The following is a 15,507-nucleotide window of genomic DNA, read 5'->3' as shown; positions in this document are numbered from 1 at the left end:
TGGAGAATGCTATCTACATCCAGAGAAAGAACTGTGAAGTTTGAATGCAGATTGAGGCATACTACATGCTTGCCTTTTTTTCTTCTCTTTTGTTTTTGTTTTTGGGTTTTTCTTTTTTCTTTTTTTTTTTTTTTGGTTCTGTTTCTTCTTTCTCATGATTCATTCCATTGGTCATAATTCTTCTCCACAACTTAACTAGTGTATAAATTAATTCAATGCAAAGTTATACATGGTAGCTATATGAGATTCCATGCCGTCTTGGGGAGGGAGGGGGGAGGGAGGGTAGAAAATCTGGAACTCAAAATTATGTGGAACCGTGTGTTGTAAAATAAAAATAAAAAAATTAATATAAAAATCAAAAATTTAAAAAAAGAAGAAGATAAGTAACCATTCACTGATATCTAGATTGTCTCCTGGCTTGACCTCTAGCCTTCCCCTTCTCTCTGACACATCCTCAGGGAACATTTATTCCACATATGCTTATATATGTACATGTTGTCTCCCCCAAGAGAATATGTGCTGCTTGAGAGTAGGGACTGTTTAATTTTTTTGTATTTATGTACACAATGTACTTTATGTACACTTCTGTACAGAGACTAACACATAGTAGGTGCTTAATAAGAACATTGACCTAGAAATTTTAGACCATTGTTGCCTCTGTCTTACTTCCATGACTTCAAAACTACCAGGTTTAAGGTTCCCCAATGACATCCCTTGTTTTTTCTCTTCCCTGTTTCAGTCTCATTGTAGGAGGTTGATGTGTCGCCCTGGTTTAGAGGTATCAATCCTGGTCCCAATGCAAATGGAGGAGAGGGTGTCAAGAAACTGCCCTAATACCCTCCCCTTGTTGTTCCTGTCTTTCCATCCTTTGAGTGTCTCTGGGTGAGCCTTTGCTGTTGGTCTTTTCCTTAAACACACCAAATAAAAGATTCATTGTCTTCTTAGTATTCATCATACGCAGCACCCCACCTCCCATCTCTGTGCCTTTGTGCTGGTTGTCCCCTTATGCCTGGAAGGAGAGAGAGAGAGGGAAGGAATAAGCATTTACGTAGTGTCTAATATCTGCCAAGTACTGTGCTAAGTGACTTTGCAAATATCATCTCATTCGATCTTCACAACAACCCCACAGGGTAAGTGTTATTATTCCCACTTTGCAGGGCAAAGATAGGACAAACCTGCTCAGGACCAGAAAGCTAACAAGTGTCTGAGGCTGAATTTGGACCCAGGGCTTCCTGGCTCCAGATCCAGCCCTCTATCCACTGTGACATCTCCTATGTGGATAAAACAGTTGAACTTCTGCCTTGAGGAAGCAGACACTTGTACCTGTACCAAAGGATGGGGTGGGGAGGCGAGGTAAGCCCAAAGGAAAATATTACTTTACCTCCCTCCCCAGACAACTTAGTGAGTTTAGGAGATCCATCAGAGCCTCCATAAGAAAGGTCTCATTCTCAACCAAAGTTGGTGGCAGCGCCCCAAGGTAGCTGGAGACACACCAAAAACAAATTAGGCAAACCATGGAAAGGTGGCTTCAGAATTCTACAAGGACATCAACTCTTGAAGTCTAGCACAGTGCTACCACTAAGGAAAACATCAGGAGGGCTCCACTAAGAGGGGGGAAAGAGTTCCAGAAAACCAGGAACTATGAGTTGACCCTTGGGCCACATGAGTTCTTTCGATTGGAGCCTGTTCTCCTCAGGGCCTTTTTGTGTGCCAGGGTGTCCCCGCTTGTATGTGGGAAATTGGGGGAAGGATTGGTGAAGAGGATGATTCTATAACAATTGTCCTTGCTATAATTGCTTAGTAAATACTCTTTTTCAAGGTGAATTAACTCTGGTTGGTAATCAATCAAAGAGAAGCACACCAGGACACAGAAGAGAGCCATAATCATTGACCTCTGGGGATGCAACCTGCCAATGCTAGTGGAAGTTGGATAAGTAGCCCCTGGGGGTGCTGCACTTTTGGTTGAATAATGTTTGTTGAATGGAGTGGAGTAGAGTATAATTATTTTTGCATTTATAATGAAGCCTTTAACCCACTCCTGACACATGTAGAACTGTGTGCAAAGTCCCTTAGCCTCTCAGTGATCTAGATAGCTCTCTAAGACTATCAATTTCAGAAAAAGTGCTGGCTGGCCTGCACCATTGCAACAATCTTCCTGGCAGAGCTTCCCATACCATTTTAATCATGGTTCCATCCGCTATCCTTATGCCTTTTTGTCGCACTTTTTCCTTAAGGAATTAGAGCACTCTGCAAGTATTAAATAGCTTTTTTGTATTGATTCCCAGGGAAGAAAACAATTTAAACTTTAAGAATCAAGGGAAGGCTAAAATATTCCTATAAAAAAGGTCAAATTTTAAGTACGCTGCCTATAAACTGAGTATATTTATATAAAATCGCTTTTTCACTCTTGAAAAGTATCTTCTACTCTTAGCATCATGATGTACATATGTACACTATATATACAGGTAATTTTTAAAAAACCATGTGAATGTTAATCCCTGGTAGCCATTGAAGCATCAACTAACACAAGCAATAGGATAATTCTAACAACCCAATAAACATGTATTTAGCTCCTACTATGTGCCAGGCATGGTGCTAAAAGCACTGGCGATACAATTAATAAAAAGGATGATCCCCACTCTCCAGGATCTTACAATCTAAAGGGGAAGACAACACAAAAAAGGAAACAGGAAGAGGAGGAGGAAACCAGGCAGGGCAGCAGATGCAAAGTAAGGAAAGGCAAGTCCAGTTTGTACCCTGTATAAAGGAAGGCATTGGGAGGAGTTTAATACTTCACCCTCCAGCCCACTAATCAAAAGGGAGAGGAGGCTGAGGGAGGTGGTGTCAATAAAGGTTTGAGTTAGCAATATGGTGGGGCAATCGATAGAGTGCTGGGCCTGAAGCCAGGAAGACTTCCCAAGTTCACATCTGGCCTCAGATACTTACTAACTGTGTGACCCTGGGCAAGTCACTTAACCCTGTTTGCCTCAGTTTCTCATCTGTAAAAATGAACTGGAGAAGGAAAAAGCAAAGCACTTTAGTATCCCTTCAGAGAAAACCCCAAGTGGGATCTCGAAGAGAAGAACACAAGTGAAACAATTGAATGATGAAAGCTTATCCCCGGAGGGACATTTTATAACTGGGCCCACTTTCTTAAGAGCAAACAGAATCAGAGTTCCATAATCCATTAATACCAAAGGAACATTCTTGGAAATGGGCTGGTGGGGAATGCCTGTCTGTCTTTCAGTGATAGCCTTATTTTTATTATTATTTATTGTTTTTCAAAATAAGGGGTCCATACAAAACAAGATAGAAGAAACCCTGGACCCTTAATAACTAGCAAGTCTCAAGAGATAGTGATGAATGAGACAGAGTTATCGGTAAAAAGCTTAGGAAAAATGATTGAGATGGCTTAATTATTAGGTTGTTTCATTTGCGATGTGGCCTACAGAAAGTAATTGAGTGGGTTTTAAAAATGAGTCAACTATAAAAAGAGAGTAGATATATGCGAACTTAATTTAAGTATTGAATGAGACACAAGGCAAAATTGTGAATGGTTTTGAAGACATAATGGCAATAACCTAATATTAGAACTGAAGGCATATTATAGATTAGGACTAGATAACCTCAAGATTACACTGTAAGAGAATCATTTAATAGAAATTGTTGGGAAAATTGGATAGCAGCATAGTGAAAAATGGGGTTGGATCCACATCTCACAGCTTGTAGTCAATAAATTGCAAGTAGATGAATGATTGTTGTAAGGCCCATTAAACCATGACTGCCACAACTCATTTCATAGTGGTTGGTTCATGGGGTTATTTTTTACCCTTTTTTATGATGTATAAAGGATATGTTTGCCTCTTTGAATTTGATAACTACAAGCGCCTTCCTTCCTCTGGGGAATGTAAATGAATTGATGTTACTTGCTAGACTATGTACCTGCATACACACATTGATACATAGCTCTATTCTTGACTTGTGCTCTCATGTCACAAATGCCATCAGGCAACCTAAGAGGAGGTTCAATCTCGGGTACCAGTTCCCCTATTTCCTCAGGAGGAGGCTGGTTTGTCACTAAGTGCTCCTGATAATAGAGAGATTGCCCTGATTTACACACATACACACACATACACACACACACACACATGCGCGCACACACACATGCGCGCGCGCGCACACACACACACACACCTTAGTCACACATATCTCCATTTAGAAGTCATCTCTCATGGTTTTGAAGAAGGAAACTGCAGATGCGGTAGTCAGTGTCTACCACAATCATGGTGAGGCTACCATGAGATAACCACCACCACTCTCTCCTACTCTCATTCTTTCTAGAGAAAACTGCTATCATACAAAAGAGAACATCTACACTCCCTTCTGAGGGCTAAACTTGCCTCAGTTTCCTCTCTTCTCAAACTGGGAAGAACTATAAATCCCAGAGTTTTTGTGGACAGCCATCTCCTTGCCAGATTATTACAATAACTTAAGGAATTATTCTTCTTATGGGTATATACATTTTAACGGTAGAAGCTTAAAGTCTCAAAGAAATTAAGTTCTAATGGCAGGATTTCAGGGATCCATAACAAAACACCTAATATAAATTTGGAGCCAGGGTACCCCATCTAGAGCCCCTTGATTCACAACATGTAGAAAGCTAGCAAAAATCCTGTCCATGAAAATCTAGGAGGAAAGAAATTATTTCATAGTGATGATCTTCTTTTATGAAATAATTTTTCACTTTATAAAAGGTTTCACCGTAGGCTTCCTTTAAATATCAGTCTCCCCTAGAGAATTTTCAATAAGGTTCAATTTGCAGAGATGCCATTTACACACATTTTTCTTCCCCAGGAATAAATCTATTCCATTCACTTATATAGCCACAGTTATATGTTATTCCAAGTTTACCTTCATTTCTATTGTTAATGGAGGAAGGGCATGGCATCTGCATCTTTTTTATTTCTTGGTAATGCCATTGTGCTTAGGACCTGATAAGGGTTCAACATAATTATTTATGATGCTGATAGCAATGACAATTTTCTCAGCCCAAATAAAATAGTTTATTCTATTATTCACAGTCTGAATAATAGATAATTAGAGATAGTACATTTCAAATCATCTCTTTTTGCTTCTTGTGAGCAGTTCTTTCTCATAAAGGGAGAGAATGTGAACAGAAGTAAGAGAAGTGAGTTAAAACTCTTGACTAAAGTGAGGTTTGGAATTTTCTGTAGATTTCAATTATCTTTATGTTCTCTGGTCCTAATTGACATGAGTCATAAATAACAGCTCTCTGTTTTTAAAATCTAGGTGGTAATGTAAATAGAGCGCTGGACTCACAGTCAGGAAGACTAGGCAAATCACTTGACCCCTGCCTGCCTTAATTTCCTTATCTGTAAAATGGGGATAATTGTGTCGCCTACCTCCAATGCTCTTTGTGAGGCTAAAAGGGAGATAATATTTGTGAAGAACTTTACAAACCTTAAAGCACTATATAAATGTTAGTTATATCGTCATCATCAATACCAGATCAAATGTGTATATATATATATATATATATATATATATATGTACATATATATATATAGTACGTGTATACACACACATACACACACATACATATATATATATTTATACACATATACACACACATATATATGTAGGGCTTACCATTTACAGGATTCTTGCTTCATGATGCCTCTGTAAGGCAAGTAATACAAATATCACTATCCCCTTTCTATAGCTGAGCAATGTAGCATAAGAGATAGGATGCTGGGCAGAATCAGGAAGACTTGGGTTCCAATCCCATTACTGATGCTTATTAGCTATATGATCCTGGAGAAGAAATAACAATGATAAGTAGCATTTAGATAGTGCTTTAAGGTGCGCATAGCACTTTACAAATATTATTTCATTTGATTGCAAACACTACTTGTCAGGTAGGTGGGGTTATAATTATGCCCATTTTATAAGTGATGAAACAGAGGCCAACAGAGGGTAGATGATTTGGCCGGGTTACACAGCTAATTTGAATTGAAGTCTTCTTGACGCTGAACCCAGCATTCTATCTACTGTACCTACCACTGAACTGCTTCACAGCATCTAATCTCTATATCCCTCAAGTAATTAATTCCTCAAGGAATTTACTAAGACTGACTGGATACATCAAAGATAGTTTCAATCGGAGGTGTGATGATAAATGTTTAAAAACTGGTTCTCTGGGGAAAAAATGTATTCATGACACACTTTTAAATTTAATCTGCATTATTAACATTTTCTTCATTACTTTCTTAAGCCTAGACAATCAAAAAAAAAAAAACAAACCCAAAAAACAATAAATCATGCCCTGGTTTACAGCATTTGCTGATTTCTGATTTCCAAAGTATAAATGCTAACAATGAAAATTTAACAATCAGATCCCAAGAACTGGTTGGAGCTGGCTTCAGTACACCACTGGTTGCTTTCCAACTAACTAACAGAATATTGAGTATTGTAGTATTCTACAGATAAGGAAACTGAGGCTCATAGAGATTAAGTAATGTCCAGCATCACACAACTAGTCAGTGGCAGAAATAGGACTAAAATTCAGCTCTTTCCATTCCAAGGTCAGCGACCTTTCCTCTATAGCATTTTGTCACTCTGCCATTTTATACTGGTAACTATGCGTAGTACACACAGAATAAAATCCATGTTGGTATGACCAAATTTAGGGGCTTGGGAGATTAGAGGATTCCAACTATAAACATTTTTAATGCTCCTGAGAGAACAGCAATAGCTGCTTACTTTTTCATCTCTATCATCTTTATAGGAATCATTTGCTCATGCATCAAAGGTATACTTTATAAAAATTTAAAAATAAGAAGGCTTTCACAAATTCTTTATACTATATCAAAGCCACATAATTCATAAGATCATAGGCTGAGAGCTGGAAGGGACATTGGAGGTAATCTAGTCTAACCACCTCATTTTACAGATGAGCTAAGTAAGTCCCAGAGAAGAGAAGTCACTTGCTTAGGCAGTAAGTAAGCAGTTAGAGTATGCTTGGGCAGTAACATGGGCAGTGGGTGACAAGACTAAGACTCGAGGATTTGAACCCAAGGTATCTGTGACTTTAGGTCTAGTGGACTTTCCACTGCATCACACACACACACACACACACACACACACACACACACACACACACCATCTCCCTTGATTGAAAGCTATAGTGAATATTTATTGTTAGTTACAGAAGGCATTTGGTTAGGTATAGCAGAATGTACCCTTAAAGGAATTCCTCCAACAAGATGGCTCCTTTGCACAATTAGGATCTCAAAAAAAGTCTTTGGCTGATGCAAAAATAATGACAATTTTGTTTAATGATCACTTCACCACCATCAAGTATAACATGAGCATCAAACCTGGAGCATTTAGCATAAGATTCTTCTAATTGGTAGAAAGATTGATGACTTGAGACCAGCAAGGCCAAGTACCTACTCTCTCAGAGGAGTGCAGAATGGCCAACTTCATGGCATCTTTGCCTGCTCCTCTGTAGGCAATAATCAAAGTCTCCCTTGGAGAGGTATCTATATCTATAGAGGTATCTGACTCCAGAAGTATTTATCCATGTTGCATTTAGATAACCTACTAACGAGGACATATATAAACTGAAATGGCAACACACATCTTACACAAGCAAAGAAAATTTTAAAAAGGACATGTATGTTCTCTGTCATGAAGGATGTCCTGTGCAGAGTCCAATAGGACAGGGATTTCCTATGGACAATGACATCCTCCAGATGTTCCTGTTTGTGGCTAATAATGTGCTGATTGCATCAAACCCCAAAATACCATAGGACCTCTTCAACAAAGGTCATGGCCATTCAAAAGAGATCCAATTTATATAGGAAAAATCAAATGGAGAAAGATGCCTGTTATCCAGACTATGAGATGCAGCTGGATGGATAATCCTTCTAGTTTATTCATCAGCACATCTTGAACAGACACTGAAGATGGAAAATGAGGTGGGCCAAGAATGGAAACAAGTGGAAGGGAATGAACTAGATTTAATTAGTAAATTATATAGCACTTTAAGTGATCCCAAACTAATGCCTAACACAAAAATCCATCTTTTCAGCACCAGTATTATTCAATATATGAATACAAATTATAGGAAACTACTATGTACAAAAAACTTAAATTGAGGTTAACTCAAATGATAATAGAGAGATGAATGCTTGGCCTAAGCATGGCATAGTATTTTGCCAACAACAACTTGAGCATAAGAGGTGGCAAAAAAGAAATTAATAAATGTATGACTGGGAGGTAAGCCTAGCAGCTATGTATGAAGAGAATGGAAAAGACAAATGACTAATCTGAGTGCTGTCCTGACTTTCATGGAATTTCAAAAGAATTAGAAGAAGGCTTCCAATACATTGGGAAGAGATCTTTAGGACTTAAAGGAGGAGATAGACAATAATTACACAGGAAGAGACAACACAAGCATATTCTTTGAGTCCATTGTTGGAATTTATTCACTCATTTGCACAGGTAGGGGACTACAGGCTTGGAATGTTGCATAAGCCCTCAGGCTCAATCCATGTATTGCTTAGTTTTGTTGAATTGCTTCTTTTTTTCCCCTTTTTATTCTTTGTTAAAGGGATGGCTCCCTGGGAATATGATGGAGGAGGGATATATTTGGAAATAAAGGTGATACAGAAAAAACAGATAAAAAAATTTTTTGGGTGTGCATTGCTGTGATTAAAGGGCCTTCAGAGAAGAATTAGGTGAACAAGTAAATAACTAAAACTTTTTTGTTGTTGTTTAAGATTGAGCCTGTGATTTAATAACATAGGAAATGCTACATGAAGAAACTGAGTCTATCAATGCAGATCTGAACCTGTTTTACAACTTATAGGCTTAGATTGCTGCCTAGAGCCACTGAGGAGGTAAACGGATTGCCCTGGTCACCTAGCTGGTAGAGGTCAGAGGCAGGACTTGAAGCCGGGTCTTCCACATCTTAAGATAATTTTGCTATTGATTACTCTTCCAGGTGGGATGGCTAGGTGGCACAGTAGATAAAACACCATCTCTGGAGCCAGGAAGATCTGAGTTCAAATCCCGCCTCAGATGTTTACTAGTTGTGTGACCCTGGACTTACTTCAGCCCCTCATCTGTAAAATGGGGACACATGGAAAAGAAATGGCAAACTGCTCCAGTATCTTCGCTGAAAAAACCCATGGACATTGTCCATGGAGTCACATAGAGTCAAATACGACTGAACAACAACACCTCTTCCAGGTAACAACTAAGCGGTACAGTGGTTACAGCACTGGGCTTGTAGTCAGGAAGACGTGAATTCAAATCCAGCCTCAGAAATTTCCTAGCTGTGTGACCTTGGGCAAGTCACTTAATGGCAACTCTAGTATCTTTGCCAAGAAAACCCCTATAGACACAGGTCCAGAGGATCACAAAAGGTTGAGCATGACTGAAACAGTAGAACAACACTCTTCCAGGTAAGACCTCCACAGCAGGACAGGGAAGAGATGTCGTCAGGCAATCCTAGATGCTACAGTCTTTTTAGGTCATGTCAGTTAAAGAGAGGCCACAGCGGTCTCAAATTCCTCGGTCAGTCTTTCAGGACATTCAGGAAATTTCAAGATTAAGGAAGCTGACTCAGTTCAGGAGTTATAGCTACTCCAGTTTATTTCCTGGAGTCATGGCACCTAAGCTATCAGGGAAGCTCAGGTCCATTGGATGAAAGGGAAGAGTCCTATCTAGGAATGTAATTGGTTTCCCATCTCTGAGCTCAAAGACTATAAAAAACCAGTCCTCTAAGACTGACGTCTCCAAAGCTAATGGGTGATTTGACCTTAGGGGCTATGTGACCAACCATTCTGGGTGAGAAGATGGATCACAATCATCTTTATAGTCATTGCCTGTCGCCAACATAACCACATCAACTGTTCGACTATCATATCCCAGTATTCCCCAACTCTCCCTTGCATAGCTGTGTGATTCCTAACCTTCTCCCTTCTCAACTGGTCATAAACCCCTCAGGGCAGTTAAAATACTGTAATCACCTAACCTCTACGGGGCACCATAGCAGGTGTTATACAAGCGCCACTAGAAAAATTCCCTCCCCACCCTCACCAGGCTATGTACTCCTTGTCCCTAAGATCACTTTGTTTCTGTAGTAGGTGTCCTTCAAAATAAGAGCTCTGACTTTGGGATAGTAATCAATGAGTTAATGTCCTTTTTGTTTTGGATGCGATGAAGTTGTACCAGGCGAGTAGGTATAGATGGGTTGCTGTATGAATAAATGAATGATAAAGTATTTAGTAAATATTTGCTATGTATCAAGCATTTTGCTAACGGGGATACGATACAAGAATACAAGATAGTCCTTGACCTCAAGGAGCATGCATTCCAATGGGGGAACATAATGCGTAAAAGGGAGCTCGGAAAGCAAGGGGAGCTAGAAAGCAGTTGTAGAGATGGGGGCTATGTGTTGAGTGACATGGTTTGGGAATGGCCAGGAAATGGCTACAAAGTGATATGGTGGCCTGATTTGGGGCAGGATAAACAAAAGCTTATCTCTCAGAGCCTAGGATGGTCCAGGGGCCAAGGAAATGAAGAAGTAGAAGGCAGTAGCCATAATGCAGGTGGGTCACAAATTTGATTACATTATCTTTTCCCCCCAAACCCTACCTAGTCTAAATTTCCCTATTTCTGTCAAGGATACCATCATACTTCTAGTGTTACCCCAGGTTCCAATTTCATGCAATTTTTGGCTCTTCACTCTCCCCCACATAGCCAATCAGTTGCCAAATCTTGTCATTTTTGTCTTGACAGCATTTCTCTTGAATCTATCTCTTGTTCCACTCACACAGCCACCAGCTTAATTTAGGCCCTCATTACCTCTTGCCTGAACTATTGCAATAGGCTTCTAATTGGTTTCCTTGCCTCATGTTCCTCTATACTCCAACCCATCCTCCACATAGCTGTCAAAGTTATTTTCTTATTGTGTAGGTTGGAGCATATCACTCCCCTGTTTAATAATTCCAATTTTATTCTAAGATCAAATATTATTTCATCTTTTTCTTATTCTTCATTAATTTCTACTTTGTGTAAGTTTTAGAACATTCCTAATTATTAACACAATGGTATATATGTGAAATTTTTAAGTAAATATATACATATTTGGTGTTAATGCTTAAACTTTATTTTTAACTAAAAAAGTATATTAGCAAAAAAAAAAAAAGACTGATGTTCACTGAGTAAGGAAAGTGAAATTTTCTAGCCCGAAATGTTCTAATAAAGAAATATCTAGGTTCTTCTTAGTGCCATCTTGTCAACTTCCATTACACCATGAGAGCCGAGTGGAGGAAGAAACTAATGCATAGGCTGGAAGGCAAGAGGAGAAAGATGAGGCAGAGGTCCAAGTAACCAGACTGTGCTAACCACGGAGGCCACAGGAGCAGAGATGGAATGACCCTTGGTGACATTCTCAGGAAAGCAGAAACCTTTGGGAGACAACACCTACCCAATGAAAAACCCTACCATCTGAAAAATGGACTCTTACCACCACTTTAACACCTCCCTGACAAAAGGGCATGCCATCATTTAATGAAAATTCCACCAAGCTGACTCTTGACTTTGTGCCGTGGGAATTTTGTCATTCCAGACTGATTGTTTTCTTTGTGGCTAAGTGTAGCACACCTATATAATAAATCCTCAGTACTTTCTTGAGTGAAAAAAAAAGTGTCTAGATGAAAGGGGAGAATGGACAAGAGGGCATGCTCCAGTAAAGGGGCAGGACAAAAGGGAAGTGGTAGGAAGAAGAGGCATGACCACAAAATAGACAGTCTATTGGATGGAGAAAGACTAGTCCAGAAAAACAGGAAGTTCTGATCTGCATTGTTGTAGGAAGTATCCACATTGATGACACCACCAAGCCACTTCAGTATATCCGTAATCCAGTCCCTCATTAGTAGAAAGTAATGCCCCTGAAAAAAGTCCAAGGCCTTGCCCCACACCTAATTTAGTCCTCTGCTCTAAGAACAAACTTGGGAGAAGGAAACAACTTCCATTGAGCAATAGGCTAAATCCTTTAGAATCCTTTTTGATTGTTTCTATATTAGTCATTTTTTTTATCAGACCCAGAGTCAGAAGTAGAATTAGTGCTGCCTATTATAGCCACACCCCAAACAATATTTATGCTCCCACCAGTTCTTCTACTACCCAGGATTCATTCTTTTGTCTTAAGTCCAGTTGAAATGCAAATAGCACTTAAAGATATTTGCTAAGCCTTATCAATCATTTACCCCTCTGAGTGAATATGTTTATTAGACCCCTATCTAAAGGCAAGGTTTTTCTTAATGGCAAGAGTAAAGTGTATGGTAAATAGCAATTGTTTCTGTTTTGTCCAGAAACTCAGAGTCTTCCCCTCTCAGACCAGTTCTTTTGGGAAGTCAAACTAGGCCATCTTTTGCCTCAATTCTTACCTAGCCTTTAATCACTGAATGGGTGTGGCCTCAGACAAACTGAGACCTAGGAAAGACCTTAGCTTAAAAAGGCCAAAATCCCCCACTGCATCCAGGGCCATTGCCAGTTGTCCTGACATTGCCAGTCATCCTGACATATCTTGCTACTGGACTCCAATGATTCTGGAGGAGAGAGTGAAGCTAATAATGACTTGCATAGCCCTGCCTCAGTTAAATGCAATTCACTGGAAAGTCAAGATATCATCCCCCTGATGTCATTGGTCCTTTTCAAGAGGGAAGGACTGGAAAAACAGTTTGTTAGCAGTAGTAGCTGCCCCAGCCCAGAGGGAACCAACGGGCCAACTCCAGTTGGGCAGTGCTGCTATTTCCTCCCTCTTTTTCCTCTTCTCCTTCTGTCTACATGGGGAGTCATACCCTTACATGTGGTTTTGATAACTTATACTTTGTAACATATCTTGGGATTTATGGGCCAGATTTTTTCTTCTTCCTTATTTATAATACTTTTTTTTTAAACTGGGGCAATTAACTCTTATCCCATGTAGTTTTCATTTATGATTTCTTGGAATAAAGCTCTGATAAAACATGTTTTGATAAAGCCCATTGGGATTCAAATGGAGCTACTTGACTATGCCTTTCAACCCAAATCACTCTAGCTCTCACAGTCTGGCCAATAATCAGTCCCAGCCCAAGCTTCACATGCTCCTTGTTTGGATTTTGATGGCTCAGAGTGAGTGTAAATAGAAATGAAGGATGAAAAACAACACCAACGACAAAGAGTATGGTGAGATGGGGGTGGGGGAAAGCACAAAAAGGAGAGATCAGACAACTTGCCTAGCTCACAGTTTTGTATTAGTCCAGTATTACATCTGTTGGGGGAATACAAAACAAAGAAAAGACCTAGGTCCTGCTTTTGAAATGAAATTCAAGGAGGAGGGAGACTGTAACATTGTGAGCAAAGCGTGAGCAGAGCTGTGGGGTAGCCCAGCTGAGAAGAGAAGGGGTCTATGCTTTAAAAAAGAAAAAACAAAACTGCATCAATACAGCTGCAAAGCTTCCATCTCTCCCGTAATTATATTATGAAAGCTCTGGATTTTAAGGAATTGTGAAACATTAAGAAGAATAAACTTTGCTCCACAGTAACTATAATTACACTAAATAAGAAGTAAAGAAACTAATTGTAGGTACCAAACCATAACAAAATAGTGGCCCTCCCTGACAAATTTCTTCTTCTCCAGTCCATACTTCAAACTCCTCTTCATCATTTTCTGCTCCCATTTTCCCTTCCTTTATATCAGTCTCTGACAAAATTATTGCTGTTCTCTTTCCCAAGGCCAACCTCACTACTTATGCTCTTGATTCCATCTCCTCTCACTTCCTCCAGAGCTTGTTCCTTCTCTTCCATTCATCTTTAACCTCTCCTTATCCGCTGGCTTCTTTCATATTGCCTAGGTACATGCCAGGGTCTCCTCCATCTCTGACAATCCTTTACGTGACTCTGCCATCCCCTGAAGCAATCAAGCTAGGAATTCAAGCAAATTCCTGGAAAGGTCTGAATACATTTGTCTTCATTTCCTCACTTTCCACTCCCTTCTTAATCTCTTAGAATCTGGCTTCCTATACTATCATCTCACTGAAATGAATTATCTTTTTTTTTTGGTTGAGGAGGGAAGGCAGGGCAATTGGGGTTAAGTGACTTGCCCAAGGTCGCACAGCTAGTAAGTGTGTCAAGCGTCTGAGGCTGGATTTGAACTCAGGTCCCCCTGACTCCAGGGCCGGTGCTCTACTCACTGCGCCACCTAACTGCCCCACAAACTATCTTTAAAAAATTTTTTTTTTGATATCTTTTGTTTTTATATATCTTTCATTTGTCATTATGCCTCCCACTGCCCAGCCAAAGAGCTTTATTTATTTATTTATTTATTTATTCTATCTTTTTCTTTTCTTGGAAAACTGGGACAATTAAAACTTTTGTCTCATGTAGTTTTTATTTATGATTTCTTGGAATAAAGCTCCAATAAACTAGTATCGAGGAGGAGGGAGACTATAACATTGTGAGCAATCTGTTTGCTTATATCCTTGATAGTTTTATCTATTGGGGAATGACTTTTACACACACACACAGGTATGTGTATATATTTATATATGTGTGTGTGTGTATACATACAGAGGTGTGTGTATGTTTTTGTATTAGATATGAAACCCTTAGTAGACCACTCCCCTTTTATATTAGATGCATTTATTTTATGCAGAAGCTTTTCAGTTACATGTAATCAAAATTATCTATTTTATCTTTTGTAATTGCCTATACCCCTTGTTTGGTTAAAAATATATCTCCTACTCATAGCTATGAGAAAGATATGATTTACTTTCCTCTTAATTTTTTTTGTCTTACCTTTAATATCAAGGTCATGTATCCATTTAGAATGTTTTGAGGGATATGGTATAAAGCGTTGGTCTGAGCTTCATTTTTGTCATACTACGTTCCGATTTTACTAGCAATTTTTATCAAATAGAGAGTTCTTTCCTAAGTAATTCATGTTTTCTGCTGTATCGACCATGGCAATTTAGTTCAATTGTTTCTGAATCTCCCTTGTGTAGTCTGTTCCATTGATCTATTTCTTTGTTTTTAGCCACTGCCAGATCATTTTGATGACAGCTGCGTTATAATATAGCTCAAGATCCAGAAATGCTATTCTTCCTTTGTCCCTTTGTTTTCTCATCATTTCCCTTGATATTCTAGATATTTTATTTTTTCCAAATGAATTTTGTAATTATTTTGTCAAAGCCTATAAAGTATCTTTTGATAATTTGCTTGGCATAGTATTAAAAGTATAAATTATTTTTGGTAGCATTGGCATTTTTGTTATATTCAAATGGCCCAAACATGAGCCTTGAATATTCCTTAGGTACTTATATTGTTCTTTATTTCTTTAAGGAGTATTTTATAATTGGTTCTACACAAGTTTTTCAGGTGCTTTTATAGATTAATCCCCAGATAATTTATGCATTTTATAATTATTTA

The sequence above is a fragment of the Trichosurus vulpecula genome, chromosome 2 (assembly GCF_011100635.1).
Source record: "Trichosurus vulpecula isolate mTriVul1 chromosome 2, mTriVul1.pri, whole genome shotgun sequence".
Classification (NCBI taxonomy): domain Eukaryota; kingdom Metazoa; phylum Chordata; class Mammalia; order Diprotodontia; family Phalangeridae; genus Trichosurus; species Trichosurus vulpecula.
Note: the sequence above shows the minus strand (reverse complement) of the source record.